General features: G+C 35.8%; 1 pseudogene; it reads right to left on the bottom strand.

The window, feature by feature from the left end:
• Positions 1-1,894: 1,894 nt before the first annotated feature.
• On the bottom strand, positions 1,895-12,019 carry LOC111911424 (threonine--tRNA ligase, mitochondrial 1-like; annotated as a pseudogene).
• Between the last annotated feature and the right edge of the window lie 319 nt (positions 12,020-12,338).

The raw sequence follows: 12,338 nt of genomic DNA on the forward strand, positions 1-12,338 counted from the left end.
CAGAATGTTGTTGCTTGTCTCTCACTCGAACACTTACCTGTAAATACACATATCATTTAAACCACGTGGTACAATCCAAATTACATCTTTGCCCTCGTGTTATATCAAAAGATGAAGATGAGTAAGTACCTTTCCGGTGTTAACTTCCTCTTCTCCAACAACCGATATGTAGTTGTACTGTGCCAACTGAGCATCTCGAACCTTCACAAAACAATTATGGCATCATACTTTACATTATTTTTATTAAAAAATTATAATATGATAATATTTCGATGATATTGCTATAAATAAAAGTCTGATGCTAGCTATAACAAACTACTAAATGCTTAGATTTTCCAACCTCTCTCTACTTTCATTGCAGATTTGGTCCTCGTAGAACTAGAAAGACTATTATATATAATCAATTTTCAATTTTCTTTTCTTTCATAATAATAATAAAATTTTGTGAGAGGGAAAGAAAGTAATGATAACAATAAATTAAAACAAATGAAAGAAAAGGTACCTTTTTCTGGATTGTTCGATCAGTTTCATCAATATCAACGTGATAACCAGCTTCAAAAATATGGCTCTTTACCTGTAGGCCCGAAAAAAAAGAAGAAAAAAATTAATAATAAAAAAAGAAAGTAGATTGCATGCTATTTATGATATCATCATCTATGTGAGCTAATAGAAAACAGTGACGATGAATCCTCGACAGATTACCCAGATAGTGAGAGTCTTGATATCATCTCAGAAAGTTCACATAGTAACACTGATAATAGTTCTGAGTGTGTAGAATATAGTAATAAGATTGATTATTACAAATCCATTCTAGATATGAATGGTTTAAGCATAAATGTAATAACTAATGAACAAAAATTCATTCTAGATCTAATTGAGCAAATAGAAGAACCTCAGAAAAAACGTAATGCACTAAAAAGACTTATTGAATATGAAAAATCAGGAGAAAATAAAAATGAAAAAATAGAAGAAAATGAAAAAATAGAACGATTTTCATACTTTTTAGATGAAGTATTAAACAGATTTCATACTCAACCTACCAAGGAGCCAACTATTAATGATTTAAAATACGAAATAAATATATTAAAAGAAGAAATGGCAGGAATCAAAACCAGACTTAGTAAGATGGAAAAGGGAAAAGAAATTATTAACATAGGAACTACTAAAGATAGAATTTTAGAAAAAGAAATAGAAAACAAAACCGAACTCGATAACTTCCTTCTTCAAGAAATAAACTATCAAAAATGGTATATTAAGATTAATTTAGTTATAAATGAGGAATATAGTTTAGAAGTAATTGCATTAGTAGAGAGTGGCGCTGATATGAATTGAACTATTTGAGACAAAATGGTTTACCAAAAGGCCGCAATGAATAGCTTGCGTCTAACACATCACACAATCATCACATTAAAATTAATTTCCGAAAGAAACTCTTTGCCGCCCGACGCTTGGCGCGGGTAAACGGCTAGTATTTATATTACTAAGTTCATACTTTTATGATTGGAACATGGTGGTTAAGATAAAGATGTCTATATAGAAGCTCCAAAATTTAAAGTTTAAACATGGACATGTCCAAATATTAAAAATATATGTTTAAACATCTAATATATGTTTAATGGCATTTGCATGTTTGTAACATATATGAATATTTAAAACTTATCATTTTTCATACAATCTCATAAAGAACATACATATCCCCTTTAAACATAACATATGTCCTACAAGTCATATATTAGCATTTTATTATATATAATGCACATGAAATGTCACAAATTGTATGATTTTTTTTTTACAAAAACCAGCATTCAACTTATATTAATGAAAAACTATCCTTTATTTATTTCGACAATTTTTCATAATGTTTTATATAACTGTACTAAACACATATTTTTAACAAAAATCAAGTATTTACATCCTAAAAGTCAAATATTTTTAACAAAAATCATGTATTTACATGAAATGTCACAAATTGTATGATTTTGTGCAAAAACCAGCATTCAACTTGTATTAATGAAAAGCTTCAACCTCATCCTTAAAATGTTGAAGAAGATCAGGAATAGTCTTCACAGAATGTTGTTGCTTGTCTCTCACTCGAACACTTACCTGTAAATACACATATCATTTAAACCACGTGGTACAATCCAAATTACATCTTTACCCTCGTGTTATATCAAAAGATGAAGATGAGTAAGTACCTTTCCGGTGTTAACTTCCTCTTCTCCAACAACCAATATGTAGTTGTAGTGTGCCAACTGAGCATCTCGAACCTTCACAAAACAATTACGGCATCATACTTTACATTATTTTTATTAAAAAAAATTATAATATGATAATATTTCGATGATATTGCTATAAATAAAAGTCTGATGCTAGCTATAACAAACTACTAAAAACTATGCTTAGATTTTCCAACCTCTCTACTTTCATTGCAGATTTGGTCCTCGTAGAACTAGAAAGACTATTATATATAATCAATTTTCAACTTTATTTTTTTTCATAATAATAATAAAATTTTGTGGGTTCTCAGAAAATCAAATTTAGTTTGAATGTAAAACCCTTCCGGCGATTTCGGAGTCTTCCCTGTGATCGGCGGCACATTCTTCCGGCTCAGCCCTTATTCTCCGGCGGGTTCAAACGCCGGCAGGGCCTGGGTCCCAATTACCTTCTAATCGTCTTTCATCAGTTGGTTATTCAGTTCTCCTATTTTCTTGTGGATTTGTTCGGCTACTGGTGCATAATCTTCTGAAACCTGATCGACACAATGGTCTCGTTTGGTGAGGGTTGGAAGAAGAATAAGCATCACATTCACAAAGCCTCCATCGACATAGTCCATGCATCTTCCAGGTCTGATTCACACTCGTTCTATATCACAAATTTCCCAGATTACATTATACATTCTGATATTTGGCGTGCATGTTCTCGGTTAGGAAAAGTTTGCGATGTTTTTATCTCCAAAAAGTTGTAACGAATGAGGAAGCGCTTTGGTTTTGTTAGATTTCTGGGAAATATTAATGTTGATTATATGATTAAGAACCTTTGTGAAGTATGGTTTGGGTATCACAAATTGTTTGCCTCCGTTCCCCGTATTCAAAAGAAAGCTACCGGCCCCTATATGGAACCACCTAAGGAGGTGAAGAATCGGGAGAAATTACATGTTTCATATGCAAATGTAGTTAGAGGAGGTAACAGTGACATTTCCTCTTCTGAAAAAGATGAAACAACCATTATTCTTGAATCTGGGAATTTTGTTATTGATAATACAAATCTTGCATGTCTAGCCAAGGCCCGTGACTTTAATACTCTTCCCAACCTGGGAATGTTATGCCATGATGAAGGTTTTGATGACTTTATTATTAGATATGTGGGTGGCTTGTGGGTGATGTTTGAATTCAAATCCAAAGATGCTTGTAAAAGCTTTTTGACAAGCGATGCAGTTAATCATTGGATCACTAAAAAAAGAAAATGGGATAAAAATTTCGTACCATCTGATCGTATTGTGTGGGTTGATGTCGAAGGTCTTCCTCTTCGTGCTTGGAGCAAAAATTCTTTTAGACTTATTTTAGCAAAATATGGCTCAGTTGCTCATCTTGATGAAAACATAGGTGAAGATGTCTACAAGTCACGTGTTTGTATTATCACCTCGTTTCTTGGCATAATTTCTGAAGTTATCAAAGTTAGCATTGATGGTGAAATATTCCACATTCGTATCAAAGAAGCTCCCGGTTGGAATCCTACATTCCTGTGTGAATTCAACAACATTGACAATGATAGTATTGACGCGACTCATAGATTTGAACAAGATGAAGAAGGTAGCAATAGCAACGATTCGTTAATTGATAAGGAAGAGGACTCATTTGATCCCTTTGGCATTTATGATGTTATGAAAAAAATGGATAAAGATGAGGAAATTAACAAAACATCCAAGATTCAAAAAAATACACTCCAGAGAAAAACCGGAATTTTTTCCCATCCAATGAAGACCCATCACCACAGGAATCTTTTCCTGATGCTGGCCCAGGTTTAGTACATGTTGGTCACCAGAATCCCAGTAGTCATGACTCACCTCCACACTCTACTCCGGCTGAAGACATGCAGGCAGCAACACAACTTCCTTCTGATGCTATCAAGTTTGCGACATCAGCCCATGGTGCTGCCAAGATTGCGATAACAACAACAGTTGCTGTAAAAAATGCGACAGCTGCTCCAGCTGATGCTCCAGACGCCACCTCGACAACCTCAACTCATTTTTTCTCTAATCATCCTCAGAAAGAATCTGTAGAAAAATTGAAAGTAAGGGGCACGAATGCTGTTTTTACTGAAGCTTGTTCTTCCAAGGATCGATTACATAGTAAACCGTTGGGTTTTTCTGGAGAATATGGTCGAGTCTCGGGTATTAACTGTTCGGAAGAGGATCTATCACATCCCTGGGATTCTCAAACCAGTGGGTTTCGATTTCAGGGAACAGTCAAAGTGTTTCAGGTGGCATTGGAAAAACTAATTCATTCCTAAATGAATTACAAAAAACAATTGCTATGGGAGAAATGTTGGGGTATAATATGGACGGTTGTATGGATAGTGTTACAGAAATTCTAAAAGGTCACGTTGAGAGGCAAGTTCCAAAATGAATTGTTTATCAATTAACATCCAAGGGGCGGGCTCCAGAGATAAGAGGAGTTGGATAAGAAAACTATGTAATCGTCATAAAATCAATTTTTTAGCTATTCAAGAAACTAAGTTAGAGAGCATCGACTTAGTTATGGCTAGATCTTTTTGGGGTAATTCTTCCTTTATGCATGCTTTTTCTCCCTCCCGTGGAGCTTCTGGGGGTATTCTGATCATTTGGGATGTGGATTTGATTTCACAAAATCGTGTTTCCATTCATGATGGATTTGTTGCTATAGAAGCAGTTTGGGTTCGTTCGGGTATCCTGGTGAATTTTATAGTTGTGTATGCTCCTCAAGGGATTAGTAATAAAAGACTCCTTTGGAATGAAATTTATAATTATATCTCCAACTCTGCTGGGGAATGTATTGTTATGGGGGACTTCAATGAAGTTAGAGACGAATCTGAGAGATTGGGTTCGATATTTAATACGTCTTCTGCGAGAGTTTTTAATGATTTTATTAATTCTCTTGATCTTGTTGACGTTCCTTTGGGTGGCCCTCGATTTACTTGGAGCGATAAATGGGGTTCAAAATTCAGTAAGCTTGACAGATTTTTGGTTACGGAAGGCTTTTTGGATTCTTTTCCTCACCTTTCAGCTATGGTCTTGGAAAAGAATATTCCCGATCACCGCCCTATTCTTCTTCTGGAGCATCGAGTAGATTACGGTCCAACTCCTTTTCGCTTATTTCATTCTTGGTTCGATATGGAGGGGTTTGATAACATTGTTTGGGAGACTTGGGCTACCATGATGGTGGAGACGGAGTTGACTAACCCTTGGGTTATCTTTAAGAAAAAACTTCAGCTTCTTAAATCTAATCTCAGGGAGTGGAACTCCAATCACCGTGTTATGGTGGGTAGTAAAAGGAAAAATCTGCAAGATGTTTTAGAGTCTATTGATAATAGGCTCATGGAAGATGAAGGCTCTGCTTACTTTAGAGAACAAAGAGTATCTTTATTAAAGGAGATGTCTGATCTTGATCATCTTGATCAACTTGATCTCATTCAGAAAGCTAAAATTCAATGGGGCATTGAAGGGGATGAGAACTCTAAATTTTTCCATGGTATGCTTAATCGTAAAATGAGACAAATTGGTATCCGTGGTTTGCTGATCGATGGTGTGTGGGTGGATAATCCGGCCAAGGTTAAAGAAGGATTTCACAATTATTTTCAGTCTCTATTTAAGAAGAACTCTTCTAGAAGACCGGTAACAGACAGTGCTCTCTTTATTACCCTATCCCAAACGCAGGTTGATTATTTGCAGTCTCCTTTTTCTTGCGAGGAGATAAAAAAGGCTGTTTGGGACTGTGGTTCCAAAAAAGCACCTGGACCTGATGGGTTTACTTTCGGATTTTTAAAAAGATATTGGGACCTAGTTGCTACTGATGTTGAGGCTTTTGTTCATCATTTTTTCCACCATTCTATCATTCCCAAGGGGTGCAATGCTTCGTTTTTCACTATTATTCCAAAAGTGAGAGATCCTAAAACTCCAAAAGATTTTAGACCCATTAGCCTTATAGGTTGCCAATACAAAATTATTGGCAAACTTCTGGAAAATCGTCTTGTAGAAGTTATTCATAGCGTCGTTAGTCTTGAGCAATCTTCTTTCATCAAAGGCAAACAAATCCTGGATGGTCCCTTTCTCCTAAATGAATTGGTTGCTTGGAGTAAGTCTTCCAATAACCCTGTGATGCTTTTCAAGGTCGACTTTGAGAAGGCTTTTGACTCCTTATCTTGGGATTACTTATTGGAAATTTTGTCCATTATGGGTTTTGGGTCCACGTGGTGTCGGTGGATTAAGGAGCTTTTGTCGACTGGTAGGGCTTCTGTGCTGGTTAATGGTTCCCCGATTGGTGAATTTCAAATTCACCGTGGGTTGAGACAGGGTGATCCCTTATCCCCTTTTTTGTTTATTTTGGCTATGGAGGGTCTTCATATTGCTCTAATGAGGGCTCGTGCTGGGAATGCTCTTAGAGGGGTCTCTATTTCTGGAATTGAGATTTCACATCTCCTTTATGCAGATGATGTTATGTTGATTACTCCTTGGGATCCCGAGAACGCCAATCATCTCCTTCGTATCCTGAGATGTTTTTACTTAGCTTCTGGGCTTAAAATCAACTTACTTAAAAGTAAATTGATTGGTGTTGGAATTTCTTTTTCCAATGTTCTTGTGGTGGCTAACAGGATTGGTTGTGCAGCTTCTATGCTCCCTTTTTCTCATCTTGGTATCCCGGTAGGTCAGCCTATGACTCGAAAATCCTTTTGGGCCCCCTTGATTGATAGGTTTCGTTCCAAACTCTCGAACTAGAAGGCTAAACGTCTCTCGTTTGGAGGTCGTCTTACTTTGGTGAAGTCTGTCCTGGGCTCTTTAGGGAGTTACCTGATGTCTGCTTTCCTTGCTCCTATTTCGGTTTTGAAGGTTCTTGAAAGCTTGAGGGCAAGATTTTTTGGGGGTGCTGATATTGATGAGCGTCGCATGCATTGGGTTAGATGGGACAGAGTTTTAACTTCCAGAGATGATGGAGGTTTGGGGATTGGTAGTCTTTTCTCCTTTAATAGAGCTTTGATTTTTCGTTAGTCTTGGAGGTTTTATCATTGCCCTGATCTTCTGTGGGTTAGAGTGATAAAATCTATATATGGTTTGGATGGTGCTTGCAGGAACTTGAGATACCCTATTACTGGCCATGGTTCTTGGGGAGGGGTCGTTCGAATGTTTTCTCAGTTACGCCAGAAAGATATTGATCTTCAATCCCTTTGCCTTATTAGAGTTGGCGACGGTACTCGCACTTCTTTCTAGCACAATGTTTGGAGAGATGATATGCCTCTGTCTGTCTCTTTCCCTAGAATCTATGCGCCAGATCTGCATAAACATGCTTCTATTTCAGATAGGTTGTCCTTGGGTTTGGGTATTAATACTCTTAGACGTGATCCTAGAGGTGGAGTGGAACAGAAACATTGGAGTACTCTTATCTGTTTTTTACAGGAATTCCATCTCAGGCCGGTCCCAGATAGACTTGGTTGGGTTATTGATGTGTCAGACAATTTTTCTATTTCTTCGGCTCGAAGACTCTTGGATGGCTATACGCTTAATAACGGAGGTATTTCTACCCATTGGAATAATTGGGTTCCAATTAAGATTAACATTCTTATTTGGAGAATTAGATTGCCTAGTATCCCTACTAGAGAACGCCTATCATATAGGGGCATCATGGTGGATTCTATTCTTTGCCCTGTTTGTTCTTCTAGAGTGGAGACTGTTGATCATATTTTTGCTGATTGTTCTGAATTTTGTGCTCTATGGTCCCGTATTGCGATTTGGTGGGGTGTTAACTGCCCTTCTCAGTTGACTGTGGATTCTCTTCTCAAATGGGCTGACACTAGCATCAGGCGTATTGGCCAGCGCAAAGCTTTTGATGCTGTTATCTTGACTGCCTTCTGGTGCATTTGGAACTTCAGGAACAATGTGATTTTCAGAGCGGATATGCCTAAGAAATCTATGATTTTTGATGATGTTATTCATAAATCTTATGTTTGGATTTCTAGTAGGTGTAGTAAAGCCAAGATTAGTTGGTCCTCTTGGCTTCATAATCCTAGTTCTGCTACTATTTTGATGTAATTCTCTTTCTAGCTTCTTGCTAGTTTTATTTTATTCCGCCGTTCTAAAAAAAATAATAAAATTTTGTGAGAGGGAAAGAAAGTAATGATAACAATAAATTAAAACAAATGAAAGAAAAGGTACCTTTTTCTGGATTGTTCGATCAGTTTCATCAATATCAACGTGATAACCAGCTTCAAAAATATGGCTCTTTACCTGTAGGCTCGAAAAAAAAAGAAGAAAAAAAATTAATAATAAAAAAAGAAAGTAGATTGCATGCTATTTATGATATCATCATCATTGTATTTGGTATACCTGTAGAGCATAGTCTTGTGACTTAGGCCATCTTCAATGCATTGAACTTAAATGAGTTCAATGGATTGCTACATGTACATTCCACTCACAATATAATTTTACCTATTAAACTCTATACTCCATTAAACCCAATACAATTTAATGGATTGCCACATCATTTATATGTGTGTGAGAGGAGAGAGAGTGTGGAGTTCAATGGGGATTGAACTCTCCATTCTATTGAGTGCCATGCCATTAACCCACAATGGGGATTTTGAGTTTAATGGGATTAAACTCCCCATTCAACTCCCCATTAAACTACAATTGAAGATGGTCTTGTGAGAAACATGGCAAACAATTGTCTGACGTGGACTTAACCAAAAACGTTCAGGTAGTTGGAAGTCCAGCTGTCATGCCATGTCATGTAACAAACAAATCAACACATCATTCCCTAAAATACCCTTAGTGTGTATGACAAATTAACCTGGAGTGTTGCACACTGGAATTTTCTTCTCATGGCATCAGAAACCGATATGTAGATTTTTGGTCCGTAGAATGCCCCATCAGCTTTGTTGATCTCCCATGGTTTTCCAAATTCATTCAGTGCGTCTGCAAGGGCAGTTTCGGCTTTTTCCCATGTTTCTACATCTCTCAGATACTTCTCTGGCCTCTGTAAGTGTAAGGGTAGAATAGTCATTTAGAAAAGAAACAGTAGACATTGCTTTTAATAATTTATATTCGCACGTACTTACTGTGGATAACTTGAGTTCGAAGGTGAAGCCAAATATGTCGTACACGTAATTGATGAATTCTAAAACACCCTTCACTTCATCTTTTATCTACATATATATAAATCAAGAAATTAACACGTCAACAAAACATAAAATTTAAAATTAATTAATTTAATCTCACTCAGTCACCTGGGATTCTCTACAGAAGATATGAGCATCATCCTATTAATTATAACATAAAATAAAATGTTAGACATATATGAATCATTCTAATATTATCTATTATTTATTATTTGTTATTACCTGTTGAAATCTTCTAACACGGGTCAAACCGGTCAACGCACCACTGGCTTCATTGCGATGCAAAACTCCAAACTCCGCAAACCGAATTGGAAGTTCTGTAAAATTAAAATTGAAATGATTTAATAAATATTTATGTTAAAAAATACATAGAAATGATATAGTTGTATAAATAATTTACAAGACTGACCCCTATAAGAACGAACTCTGTGATCAAACATCAAGCAATGTCCTGGACAATTCATTGGCTTAAACCCAAACTCTTGCTTGTCTATCTGCATTCATTGAAATCAATCCATGTAACGATTGAAAATAAATTATTAAGAAAAATTATCATATCGTGACTTACATCAAATACAAACATGGTCTCTTTATAATTGGCAGCATGACCTGAAGTTTCCCATAGTTGCATGTTGTACATATTTGGTGTCCCAACCTTAAAAGAAAAAAAAATGTTACGTTATTTAATTAGTTATATGTGAAATCCTACAACATCAATGTAACACTTGGTTTGAAAAAATATACAACTTAACTCTGAATAACCTCTTTTACGATACTCTTTTTTTAAAAATGTGAATAACTTTTCAGTTATTAGAGTACCATGAGGAAGGAAGAAACAACTTCCGGGAGTGAAAAATAATAACAACATTTACTTACAGTGTACATAAATAAACTAGAGATTAGTTACATTGTTACCTGAGCCGATGAAAAAAGAAAAGTTCCTGTTTCTTTCCCAGCTGTCTGTGGTCGTATTTTTTAAAAATGTGAATAAATGTATTCCTGTATAAGATATATCATAGCACTTATAAAAAAGGAAAAGTGAAAAATGAAAAAAGAAAAATGAAAATTACCTTAAGACGTTTTTGGTCAGGATAAGATATCCCATAGACTCTTTGTAAGCTTTCACGATCTTTGTTCCCCCTCTAGTAAGCTGCCGAAACCTAATACGATTTATAAAAAAAGTATATTCAATTATCATTTTATAAATAAATAAATAAAAAGGGTTACCTTTAAGCAGGCAATTGCTTTGACAAAAGAGGTATTTGGTATATGTGGCCCACGACACAGATCAACTAGTGGACCAAATCTGTAAACTGTGATAGTCTTGTCGGCAGGTAGATCCTGAATAATTTCAACCTGATAAGAAAAAATAATAACAATGTAATTATTTAACATGATATAACAAATCCCACTGAAAATATTGCATGTCAGTTGTCAGATAGAGTGAGGTTTACCTTAAACTCATTATCAGAAAACATCTCAAGAGCCTCGTCTCTTGAAGCTTCAATTCGTTGAAAAGGTTGCTTTTCCTAAGGAAAATAAATAAATAAATCAATCAAAAATCTGTTACCCAAAAATATCAAGTTTTACAAGAATGAGATGATGTATATACCCCCAACAACTTTCTTTGCTCCAGCAACAATTTGGTCAAAGTGTTGCTCATTTAAGCCCAAAGTCACCATAGAAACCATCATAGTAGAAACCCTTTCACAACAACAATAATATAATATATGTTAGAGTAAATTACACGAATGGTCCCTATGGTTTAGTGTAATTTCCGTGTTTGGTCCCTAACTTATTTTTTTAAGTCGGAAGGTCCTTATTGTTTGTTTTTGTTACGCGCTTGGTCCCAATCTTACCTAAAAATATTATTTTGCCCTTGATTTTTTAATGTATTTAAATACACACACCTCCAATCCCACTCCCCTCACCTTACCTTAATTTTTCTCTATTTAAATAATAGTCTTTTTAGGTAAAACAGGGACCAAACGCGTAACAAAAACAAATATTATGGACCTTCCGAGTTAAAAAATACGTTAGGGACTAAACGTGCAAATTACCCTGAACCATAGGAACCGTTCGTGTAATTTACTCTATATGTTACTACACAATCTGAATCAAATGAGGAAGTAGACAAAAATACCTCTCCTCGTGTAGTACATGGGTCAATACACAATTTGCATCCATATGTGATTTCTAAAGCATGGCCAAGAATGTGAGCACTCGAATGCCAAAAGGTGTCACGATCCTCATCACTATCGAATGTGAAGATTTTGAGGCGACAATCACGTTCCAAAGGCCTTGACATGTCCCAAAGCACTCCATCCACTTGAGAAATCAAAGCATTTGACGCTAAGCTCTTGGATACCTCCTTGGCTATATCGAATGGAGTTGTTTCCCACTTCTTCCCCTTCTTCACACTCTCATGAGGCAACGTAACCCTAGAATGAATGTAAAAAGATGGATACCATTATCACTCGGTCCAATTATATTTCGACAATATGTTTGTTGAATTCCAAACTTACTTGATTGGGTCTCCGGCAATGGACTGGCGTTCCTTGATCTGTTTAGCTCTGATTGACTCAAACAGTTGGATACGTTTGGAGATAACTGATTCAAGATAAGTATCGTTCTTCATACTTGCTAGCAAAGACATTGAAGCGGAGTGGTGTTTCATAACACAACAATAATGCTTTTTAAACAAAATGAGCTTTAGGGTTTTTTTTCAGCGGCAATGAAGCGACTTAGTTCTAAAATTCGGGTGAGGAGGCGGTGGAAAAGCGAACTTAAGGCAACGCCTCATATGGTCTAATTGAGGCGGGGGGCGCGACCACGAGAGGGCGTACTTGTTAAAAAACAATGGAAAATAAGAGAAATATAATATTTTTGTATAACTTTTTTTTTTTTTTTTTATGTTTTTACCTCAATAAAACAAAAAATAAATTTTTTGATCTAAATAACCTTATTATCATACA

The sequence above is a fragment of the Lactuca sativa genome, chromosome 4 (assembly GCF_002870075.4).
Source record: "Lactuca sativa cultivar Salinas chromosome 4, Lsat_Salinas_v11, whole genome shotgun sequence".
Taxonomy (NCBI): domain Eukaryota; kingdom Viridiplantae; phylum Streptophyta; class Magnoliopsida; order Asterales; family Asteraceae; genus Lactuca; species Lactuca sativa.